The following is a 12598-nucleotide window of genomic DNA, read 5'->3' as shown; positions in this document are numbered from 1 at the left end:
TGCATCGTCACGTAACTTTAGCTAACTGTATAATTCTGAACTGCTTGCAATATTATCGTTTGCTTTTGATGTCAGTTATTTTCATTTGACAGTTTCATTTAAAAACCTGTTAGTATCTAGTGCATCGTCACGTAACTTTAGCTAACTGTATAATTCTGAACTGCTTGCAATATTATCGTTTGCTTTTGATGTCAGTTATTTTCATTTGACAGTTTTACATTTAAAAAGTGTAGGTAAGTTTGTTTTCTAGTACCAATTTGCTTGTTAGGTAAGCATTATATTGGCAAGACAGTATAGCAAACCAAAGCTGAATAAATCAATGGGCGCCGCGTTTCAAGTTGCGTTAGTGCTACGTTCTGACATGAAATAAGTTGAGCGATATTTTTACTCCTCTCAGTATGTAGTTGTAGAAAATAAGATGTGAAATCACATATTCTGTCAGAAATGTAATTAACTTATTGCCTTTCCTCCGGTTGTTATCTGTAGTGCAGTCTGTAGTGAACTATTTTAGCTTGCTAACTTCTAAATGACAAACATCAGATGTGCTTGTCTCAACATTTTCTAAGATGGCATGACTTGAAATAGATGAAGCACAACTCCTCTCAATATGTAGTTATAGAAAACATGTGAAATCACATATTCTGTCAGAAATGTCATTATTGCATTTCAGCAGTTTGTTACTAGGTGAAATGTAATCTGTCTTTATCTTGATGCCAGATTTAGGGTAGCTAAACCCATGTGTAATACAATGACTTTTCATAGGCCTAGCAGCTACTTAGAAATATTTCGAGTATATTCTGAGGATGCTTCAATAGTTTAGGCTACCTCTTCTTTTGTGTGCATACATGCACAAATCTGTAGTTTTGTGATTTTATTTTTTACATTAATAAAGGTATTTGTATGATTTCGCTCTTGTTTCAGATGGAGGATGACAAGACCTACACAGACCTTCTCGCAAGCCTGAAGAGGTAGCTGACTGCTCATGAGCTTGCGCTCACAATGCTGAAGACCATGAGGGGATGGAGGAAGAAGGTATAGATTTATGTGCCGTGCGTAGGATGGTGCAGACTAAAACACTGTGTGAAATAGACTTGTTATGTTCTTTTTTACTCACATTGTTGTCCCAGGCATATGTGGTTTTACCAACCGGAAGGAATGGGAGCTTGTGCTTAGTAGGCCGTCGTATGCAAACAGTGCAGGGGCATGGGACAAAGACACCAGAAGAGTTTCACAGGTTTCTGGGATTGATCATTTACATGGGGTTCACTTCCCTCCCTAGGGCAGGGATCAGGGGACATTGACCAAATGATGAATACATATTGTGTACTCCAAAAAACGCAGAATACCAGAAAGCACTTTTTCTCCATTGACATTGCCATTGTCAGTAGCTTCTTGTTATTTCAAGTTTGACAATGCAATGCAGAATCTGGTGTTGAACCTTGGTTTGGTAGCTACAGCCAGAAAGAATTTGGAGGAAATCTATCACAACAGCTGGTAGGCATTTCCGTTGAAATTTCAGCCTCACCTTCAGCTGCTCCAACTACTACTCTGTCGTCTTTCCATCAAGTACATATTCCTGTACAGCAGGAGCTTGTTATAAAAAACGTACATAATAAAACTAAAGTAGCTTGTATGGCCCTGGAGTGTAACGGTAGGCGAATTTGTTTTATTGGAATTCTGCAAAAGGGGATGCGTTTAGTAATGAGTCATAGCTCTTCTGTGTTCAACCTTCAGGTTCCCCACCCCACCTTTCCCTATCCTCCTCTGTAAGTGTGTGTGTGTGGGTATGAGTTTGTGTGTATATGTGTGTATGCTCTACAGGCTTGTTCTAAGTATGTAATCCACTTTCAAATGTTTAGGACACATTGAGTTTTGAGTGATGTTGATTGTATTCCTAGCTTTTCATGAATAATAATACATTTTATATATGTATATAATTTTCATATTATACTGATTTATATAAGGAAGTTGTATTTGTTGAATCAAATGTATTTTATGTCTCTTTTCCGAAATGAATACAGTATACTTACTTCCTGTATTACTGGTAAGGTACAGTATGGTTTTTTTAATGTCATTCTTATTGACTGTAGCATTTGCTTATATGCAAATAAATGGTTTATTCTTATAGACCAAATACATCTAAACCATTGTTTCTGACTTGATTATTAGTTTTTATGCATACTTTTATGTTGTTGGTGAGAAAGTGAATGTGAATTCTGTCAACATTCTAAATCCCGTTTCCTGCATTTTTTTTACACTGATCACTAAAATTATCATAACTTTTGAAAGGTTAATGATATTCCAATACAGTCTTTTTTGTTAAATAGCCCACAACTTGCTGAACATTTCATACACTCTATATATTTCTCTATCTTGTAGAGAAATATGATGAAAATTCATTTGTATGTGAATGAAATTAAATTTTGACAAATTCCGGATATACATTTGGAGAGGATTTTCAAATACTGTTCATTACTATATCAACATTACCATATGTATTTTACATCATTTCATAGAACTGATCCTTCTGATTACAATGGTATGTATATCCCATTGATGGTATGTATTATACTCAAGACAATAAGGTTTTTGTGTGAGGAGGTCATCCAGCACCAAAAATGGAATGTTTGGCACGGGCATGAAAGGGTTAATGAAGTTTAATTTGAATGCCTGAATGTAAGGATTCAGGAAACACAATACCAGCTTTTTTGGCGAGCAGGTAGGCGTAAATCACTGATCTGTTGATCTTTAACAGATAGAAAGGCTAGCTTTTGGCCACGTTATATTCAAATTTGACTATACAATATTCAGTGCTATACAGTGTTATACAGTCTCTGCTCTGTTTCTATGGAAGTTCCAAAAATCAACATTGTTCTATTAAGTGTCGTTAAACAATTAAATAGTGTTCAACAGGTTGAAGCGGAGCTTTGATACCAACGTTATCGATTAGTTTCAGTTTCTCTCACGCAGACGCCTGCATTGAATGAACGCTCATAGCCTACCACCACTTTATTGTATGGCTCCATGTTTAATGACATCGATAGCAGAAACGTTTGTTTTCTTTTTTTTGTCGGTCCGCGGTATCTTGATCAACTGCACAGCAAATTATCAGACGAAGCACCGGGCCTAATTTCCTCCACCTAATCCGCGGACCAGCAGTCTCCACGCTTGGACCCACATCAAAACAAAACTATTTCCTGATTGGTTGAGAAATCCTATTTTCTGATTGGCCGATAGGTTAGTAACTGAACAGCAGCTCTCTGAACTGAATGAGCCGCGACAGACAGCAACGTTATTGTGACACGTTTGTAAAATATAGCCCTTAGACATTTCTAAAGCGGGCAAGTTAATAATTTTTTGGAGTGAGAAATGCCATGTGTGTCGTGTGAGCGTGTGAAGTCATTGAAATGCGTGTGTCTCACGCTCAATGCGTGAAACTTGAGAGGTCTGATGCCAAGTGTCAATACTACTGTTGCCTAAAGCACAGCCACAATGCTACCGTAGCCAAAAGCACAGCCACAATGCTACCGTAGCCAAAAGCACAGCGAATATCTAACCCTGGAGGTCCAATGGCAGCTGTGTTTCCAGGCAGTGCCAGGTCCACAGCACACTAGACGTGGGTTTCCAGGCAGTGCTAGGTCCACAGCACACTGGAGCTGGCTGATGTTGTCTCTGAGGACTTTGAGTTGTGGTGTGTAGATGGAGACTCAAGTGTGTTATGTGTATATAAGAAGAACGCTGATGTGTATACGTATGATGTGGAGAGTTGAGAAGTCATGTGTAGTCCCAATCCTCACTGTGTAGAAGATAGTGCTGTCATTGGGGATCAGCTTGCTAAATACTGCTCTGGATCAGCTGTCACTGGGGATCAGCTTGCTAAATACTGCTCTGTATCAGCTGGTATTGGGGATCAGCTTGCTAAATTCTACTCTGGATCAGCTGTCATTGGGGATCAGCTTGCTAAATACTGCTCTGGATAAACTGTCATTGGGGATCAGCTTGCTAAATACTGCTCTGGATCAGCTGGTATTGGGGATCAGCTTGCTAAATTCTACTCTGGATCAGCTGTCATTGGGGATCAGCTTGCTAAATACTGCTCTGGATCAGCTGCCATTGGGGATCAGCTGTTAAGATGAAGTCAGCTGATCACCCCAGTTAAGATAATGTCAGCTGATCACCCTTGATAAGACGATGTCAACTGTAGGATCATCAATGTTATCTGCCTGTTAGGATGATGTCAGCTGTAGGCCACCCCTGATCTTGAGTAGGATTCATAAAGATTATAATCTGTAAAAGTGTTTTTTGTAAATATGTTCTGTAAATGTGTTTTTTATATAAAGGAGTTTTGTGGTAAAAATCTTAACCACCAGACAACACAAGCAGGAGTGAAAAGATTGTGCCATCTTTAATCACAATCAGAGATGAAAATCACGACCAGGGACATGTTACCAGCGACAGAGTTCCAGCAGCAGGTCTCTGTTTTTAGATTACATTATGTGCTTACATAATTGCAAAAGGGTTCCCCAATGTTTTCTCAGTTAGCCTTTTAAAATGATATCAGATTAGTGAACAGAATGTGCCTTTGGAACATTGGATGAATGGTTGCTGATATGCTGATATTACAGTTTTTCTCAATTGTTAACACACAATTACTGGTACTTGAGACACAATGACCACAACATGTACTGTAACTCATGCACCAACCCCCTGAACCAATTCTGCTAAACTACAAGCACAATTCCTGCTTTACACTCATTACAGTTCTAAAGCACACTTTTTTCACAACTACACACACAATTCTCTGCATTTGGCACAATTTTCATGAAGAAGATCTCTTGTTTTTACAAGGAACACACTGCCATTCAAATTCTAAAGTTAATTGTCCTACTATGCACACTGACTCATCACATGGGCAAACACCTGTCACACAGTTTTACAATTAGCAATCAGAGCTGTAGCATAATGCTTGTGATGTGGATGAGGTGCTGTGGCCAGACCGAAACAGAAGAGAGGATGCAGCATTTTTTTTTTTATTCTAACCGTATACAGTAAATTCTTCTGTTGTTTTGTGTGTAGACCACTGTGTGTGCAACTTTGTGTTGTTTGGGATGTACACTGTGTACATTGTTTTTGTGGGGGAAAATAAAATATATTTGTTACCGTGTATTTGTGTTTTCCGAGTATAAAAACAATATTCTGAAATATTCTACAACACACTTATGTGTGTACTGTCTGTAGTAAGTATAACACTGAACAAAATAAGGCCTAAGACATTATGATGAATGGAGAAGAAGTGTTTTCCATTCATCATAGTGTTTTACATTGAGCACGTCAGTGTTCAACTGGTTCTTATAAATGTCTATTCATATGATGGTTTGTGTGTGTCATTTGAAAACAAAATACCATTTTGAAAAGAAATAACATTGTTTTGAATGTAAAGTTTCATTTTGCAGGATAATTGAGGGGTTTTGCCCATTGTGTGTGTGTGTGTGTGTTTTTGATTTGTGTGTAGAGTTCTGGGAGTATGAGGCATGCTTTCAGAAAATGTGTGTAAACAATCGAGAAAAACTGTAATGATGAAGGACATTTCCAAATTACTTCAAACCTTTGAACGGTAGTGTACATCATAATTAAAAATGCAAATGTTCAACACACGCAATTTATGGATAGTCTAAAATGTTCTCTCACAGTTTTTTACAAGAACTGTTCTTTTTGTGGGTGGAGAGTTTTGTATATGCTGTCATCAGAGCAAATATCTGCAGAACAAACCACAGAGCAATTATCAGATGAATACCCAAACACAAAGCTCGTCACCACGGAAACACTGAAGGGCTTTCCCCAAAAGCAGAAAAGAGTCATCACAAAACCACAGAGCAATGGCGCCCCCTAGGAGTGTCCAGCATGTCACCAGAGCAATGGCGCCCCCTAGTGTCCAGAATGTCACCAGACAGTCAGACAACGACACCAGACACCAGACAGAGCCGACAACCATCAGTTAAATGGAAACATCCTTACATGTTGCATCATAAAAAGCTAAAAGAAACAGGAATATATATATTCCTGTTCAACGTCAGCCTGACAGAACAGCCTCCGGCTCCTCAGCCGATGGTCACGTTCCGCCGCAACATCCGGAACCTGTCTCCAACGCACTTCTCCTCTGTGGTTGCCTCCGGTCTACCTCCACTCAACACCTTCTCCTCTCTGGAGGTTAATGAGGCCACAGACTCACTCTGCTCCACACTGACCTTGTGTCTAGACGAGCTGTGCCCTCTTACCACAAGGCCAGCTCGATCCAAACACTCTCATCCATGGCTAAATGATACCCTCCGATCGCAGCGCACCAAACTCAGAGCCGCGGAGAGGAAATGGCACAAATCCAAACTAACTGATGACCTCAAAAACTACCAGACACTCCTGACCTCCTTCTCAGCCAGCATCACTGCTGCTAAGACGGCTTTCTACAATGACAAAATCAACAGCGCTACAGACAATCGAAAACTTTTCTCAACCTTCAAATCACTACTCAACCCTCAGCTGCCTCCTCCTCCATCCAGCCTTACTGCAGATACCCTCGCCTCATTTTTTACAAACAAAGTGGCGGCAATCAGCAGTCAATTCTCTACATGCTCACTCAACGCATCTGACTCGGATACCGCACTCCTACAACCTCTAGGGACTGCTGGAACATCTTTTTCAGCATTCACGCCTCTCTCCGAGAGTGAAGTATCTAGACTCCTGACATGCAGACGTCCTACCACATGCTCGCTGGACCCTATTCCATACGAGCCTACTTCAGTCCATCAGCCCGACCATCGCTCCAGCTATCACACATGTGATCAATGCCTCGCTAACCTCCGGCACATTTCCAACAGCGTTCAAAATGTCCCGGGTAACACCGTTACTTAAGAAAGCTTCTCTCAACCCTGCTCAAGTCGAGAACTACCGCCCTGTCTCACTACTGCCTTTCCTATCCAAAGGCATTGAACGAGCAGTCTCCAAACAGGTCTCTGACTTCCTTTCACAGAACAACCTTCTGGATCCAAATCAGTCTGGGTTCAAAAGCGGCCACTCTACCGAAACGGCTCTGCTGTCTGTAACAGAAGCCTTAAAAGAAGCCAGGGCGACCACTCGGTCATCAGTACTCATTCTGTTTGACTTATCGGCTGCCTTTGACACGGTTAATCACTGCATCCTTCTCTCTATACTCGCTAACATGGGAATCTCGGTTCTGCTCTCTCCTGGTTTGAATCCTACCTCACAGGACTTCGTTTAACATTATCATGGCTTGGTCAGCTATCTGCACCTCACCATCTCACCACAGGGGTCCCCAGGGCTCAGTGCTGGGCCCCCTTCTCTTTGCTACTACACCACCTCCTTGGGACAGATTATCCGTCCGCATGGCTTCTCATACCACTGCTATGCAGACGACACACAGCTCTATCTGTCCTTTCCACCTGATGACCCCTTGGTTTCAGCACGGATCTCGGATTGCCTCTCAGACATAGCTACATGGATGAAGGCACACCACCTCCAGCTGACTGAACTGCTGGTCCTCCCAGCTAAACCTACCATACACCACGACATCAACATCAAATTTGACTCCCTGTCTGTTTCACCTACCAGGACTGCAAGAAATCTAGGAGTTGTTCTCGACAACCAACTAAACTTCTCAGATCATGTTGCCTCAGTCGCCCGGTCATGCCGTTTTAGCACTCTACAACATAACGGAAAATCAGGACTTACTTGACTCAAGATGCTACCTAACTTCTGGTTCAGGCAATAGTCATCTCACGACTCGACTACTGCAATGCCCTCCTGACAGGTCTCCCAGCCTGCGCAGTGAAACCACTTCAGATGATCCAGAACGCGGCGGCGCGCCTGGTCTACAACCAACCCCACCAGCGTCCACACTGAGACATTGACATTATGTAGAAAATATTACAGATTCACGCCCCCCAGGTATTGATTCGAATGGCATTATACATGTGGATGAGTCTGAGAATGTTTTCTGCAGGGTAACATACAATACTACTACCATAGATCAAGCTGTGTCATGCAATAGCATGACTTATGCTTATAGTTCTATTCCAACGTTGATTTCTACCCAACGTTATAGTAAAAAAGAAAAGACAAATTTAAAACCAGAAACCTAACAAATATTCTTTTCCATACCTCAGCATATTCCTCCAAAAGCCAGAGGCATTTTCAGCTAACAAGGGTTTACTAAATATAGGTGCACTTACTACCAAAACCTTTGCAATCAATGATTTTATTAGTGAAACAAATTTGGATTTTCTGTTTCTTGTTGAAACCTGGCTGACTTCAGACAGCGAAGCTGTTCTTGTTGAGACTTGTCCCCAAATTATAATTTCTTCCACTCAATTAGACAAGGCAAACGAGGTGGTGGAATTGCCTCCATTCTCTCAAACAAATATAGTTGCACACGAGTCAACTTTATGAATTCGCTTCCTTTGAGTATATTGCCCTCACTCTGAAGGCTGACCCAGCTGTACTTCTATTAACCTTATACCGCCCTCCTAAACTATGGACTGGCTTTCTCGACCAGTTTTCTGAACTTATGTAAGCTCATCATCACTAGCTATGATCGGATAATTGTAAATGGCGACTTCAATATTCATGTCAATAAGACAACTGATGCTAAAGCCAGTAAGTTCCTTAATGTGTTGGACAGTTTAGAGCTAAAGCAGCATGTTACAGGACCCACCCACAACCTTGGCAACACCCTCGATCTAGTCATTTCAGAGGGATAGAAGTCACAGACTTATCAGTAAATGATATAAATATGTCTGATCATCATTGTGTATCTTTTAATATTGTACTACATACTCCAAAAATTCATCCCGAAATTGCAATCAAATCGCGACTCTTGGACATTAGAGCAGAACAGCAGTTCATAGCTCTTATAGACTCCATAAATTTAGATATTTTACATCATCCCATTGATCAAATGGTAGAGGCTCTTAATCGTGAATTAGGCTCTGCTTGACAGAGTGGCACCCTTAAAGACTAAAAAAAGGCCCTGTAGCAAACTGACACCTTGGATGAACGAAAATATCCATGATCTAAAAAGATCATGTAGGAAAGCTGAGAGAACATGGAGAAAAACTAAGTTACAGGTTCACCGTGCAAAAAAAAAAAAAAAATTGCAAATTATAATAGAGCTATTCGAATGAGAGGAGGAACCACTTCTCTAAGGTAATTGCTGAAAACAGTGGAAACTCTAGGGTGTTGTTCTCTACCATTGATAGGCTATTGCATCAAACACCTTTTGATACACTCAGTCAGGCATCCTCTCTAAGATAAGAATTTGCAGACTTCTTCAAAAACAAAGTCATTTCTATAAGGGAGGCTATTGGTAACACAAGTAATATGTTTGATAGTACACCCAAAAACAGCCCCCCCAAAATTAAGGTCCTTTAGCACTATTACTCAATCTGAGCTTGGTAAAATTATAACTCAAACCGGCTCCTCAACATGTGTTTTAGATCCAATCCCTACTACATTCCTCAAAAAAAGTATATGATGGCTTAGCTCCCTTTTTTTTCTCAAGGTAATAAATACCTCATTAGAAACAGGTATATTTCCAACTGCTTTTAAAACTGCTGTTGTGAAACCTTTACTTAAAAAGTCAAATCTTGACCATACCAATCTGAGCAACTACAGGCCTATATCAAATCTATCGTTTTTGAGCAAAGTACTTGAAAAAGTTGTTTGTAATCAGTTAAATACCTTCCTCAACGAAAACAGTATCCTTGAAAAATTCCAATCAGGTTTTAGATCAAATCACAGCACAGAAACGGCTATAGTAAAGATAGTCAATGATCTCAGACTAGCTACCGACTCAAACAAAGTCTCAATCCTTATTCTTCTGGATTTGAGTGCGGCATTTGACACCATTGATCATAGTATCCTAATTCACCGCCTTGGCGGGTGGGTCTCTCTGATAATGCTCTAAACTGGTTTCAAACCTACATTACTGGCAGAGATTTTTATATCAGTCTAGGAGATCATGTATCTGAAAAACATGACTTGCCTTTTGGTGTGGCCCAGGGGCTGCCTTGGTCCCCTGCTATTTTCTCTATATATGCTTCCATTGGGAAGCGTCATAAGTCAGCATAATGTAAACTTCCACAGCTCATGAGATGATACCCAATTGTATCTTTCTGTGGAGCCAACTAACCCAGATGGCCTTTGCTCCCTCACTGCATGCCTAACCTCCATTAATCAGTGGATGAGCAAAAACTTTTTGAAACTAAATGATGACAAAACAGAGGTACTTCTGGTTGGACCAAAACTAAAGCGAGATATTCTTAGTAATCTGGGGAACTTGGCACACCAGGTCAAACCAAAAGTAACAAGCCTCGGTGTCATCTTAGATGCAGAGTTAAGTTTTAAGCCCCATATCAGTAAAGTTACTCAGACAGCCTATTTCCACTTGAGAAACATTGCCAAAGCGGCCCTTTTAACTCAACAAGATGCAGAAAAACTAATTCACGCCTTTATCACTAGCAGGTTAGACTACTGCAATGCACTTTTCACTGGTCTTCCCAAAAAACATCTAAAGAAATTGGCACTCATACAGAACTCTGCGGCTAGACTTTTAACTAAGACTAAGAAGAGAGAACACATCACCCCTGTGTTGGCTGAACTGCACTGGCTCCCTATTTCCTATAGAATTGATTTTAAGGTTATGTTAATTACTTACAAAGCTCTGAATGGCATAGCACCTTCATATATCTCTGAGCTTTTAATATCTTATCAACCACAAAGGAAACTTAGATCATCCAATTCTAATCTTTTAATCGTACCCAAAGTGCTCCACAAACAAAGTGGAGAAGCTGCGTTTATCCATTATGCCCCCCAAACTATGGAACACCCTGCCTCTGTACATCAAGCAGGCGAGTTCAGTAAATATTTTTAAAAAAGATCTGAAAACATACCTGTACAGGAAAGCTTTTAGTTAACTCATCTTATCCTGTAGACTACATTTTCAGATTATTCTACATCTGCTACTATTGAGGGGCAGCCAGCCAGAAGCAGATGGGCTCCCCTATTAAGTCAGGTTCTGCTCAAGGTTTCTTCCTGGAATATGGGAGTTTTTCCTTGCCACAGTTGCCATATGGCGTGCTTGTGGGGGGGTAAGAGGGTTAAGGCTGCCAGTCTTATGACGTCATTTTCTATATTTTTGATATGTTGCTGAGTATAACATAAACAGCAAAGAAAAGTGATTGATAATGACTGACTGACTATTATTGTGTTACATGCTTCAAATGTAAAGCACTTTGAGCTGCATTCTGTGTATGAAAGGTGCTATACAAATAAAGCTTTATTATTATTATTATTATAACCCAAAAGGGCACATGTTACCCCGCTGCTCATCCAGCTACACTGGCTACCTATGGCGGCCCGCATCAAATTCAAGGCTCTCTAACGCTTTGTCTACAAAGTAGTCTCCGGTTCTGCTCCCACCTACTTGAATGCCCTCATACAGACTTACACTACCTCCAGACCGCTGCGCTCCTCAGATCTAACGACGCCTAGCTCTACCACCGATGCGCTCAAGCCAATCCAAACTTTTCTCATCTGTTGTTCCTCGTTGGTGGAACACACTGCCAGTTCCTACAAGGGCAGGGACATCCTTCTCCATTTTCAAAAAACTCCTGAAGACCCAGCTCTTTAGAGAACATCTCCTCTCATAGCAACACTTACAACAAGTCTTACGGATCCTAGCACTCACCAGCCGTCTTAAACTGACAAGTAACTGGTAAAAACAGCACTCACTGATGCACTCATTCTTACTGTACTCTAATGTTTTTAAATTGTCCTAAAATTGTTGAGAATTGCTCTAAAACTTAAACTGTTTACCATGTTGTTAGTCGCTTTGGCTAAAAAAGCGTCAGCCAAATGTAATGTAATGTAATATATATTTATATATATATACATATATTACTGCTCAAAAAATGTAAGGGAACACTTCAATCATACACTGGATCGGTACTCTGACACTGTTTGGCTCTGAGCACAAGTAAAATGTTTGAGGCGAGTGTTTTATTTTGCAAGAACTGTCAGACATTCTGTGAATGTAATTTGAGAATGGAGAAAAGGGTGGAAGGTTTCAAAAAATGTGTTTTAACAATTGTGGAAAACTGTAAGTGTTCCCTTAATTTTATTGAGCAGTATAAATATGTATATATATACATTCGGTTGTTAAGTCCGACGTCACTGGCCCAACAGCTTTTTTTTCGCAGCTAGCCAGTTTTTGCAACTTATAAACCTGGTCACCATCACCTCCGTTTCATTGAGAGTAAAACAAAACCGGTTAACTTTATCAGAGCGATTACTATAGCTGTGCAGCCAGATGATACAATCAAGGTTTACGTGCTGGCTTCCGTGAAAAATAGGGTTTTATTAGGTTGAGGCAACAAGTGAGTAGTAGGATGACAATTATCTTAAAGGCTGCTCTGAATAGTGGAAAAAATGTTTATTTGCCTGTTTACGGAGAAAACTGAGCGGCTTTGAAAGCCGTTGGACCCGGAAAAATATTTATTAGCCAATTATTGCATCATCACTTAATAAC

The sequence above is a fragment of the Alosa alosa genome, chromosome 3, assembly GCF_017589495.1.
Source record: "Alosa alosa isolate M-15738 ecotype Scorff River chromosome 3, AALO_Geno_1.1, whole genome shotgun sequence".
Classification (NCBI taxonomy): domain Eukaryota; kingdom Metazoa; phylum Chordata; class Actinopteri; order Clupeiformes; family Clupeidae; genus Alosa; species Alosa alosa.
The sequence above is the reverse complement of the archived record's forward strand: the minus strand, read 5'-3'. Positions refer to the sequence as shown.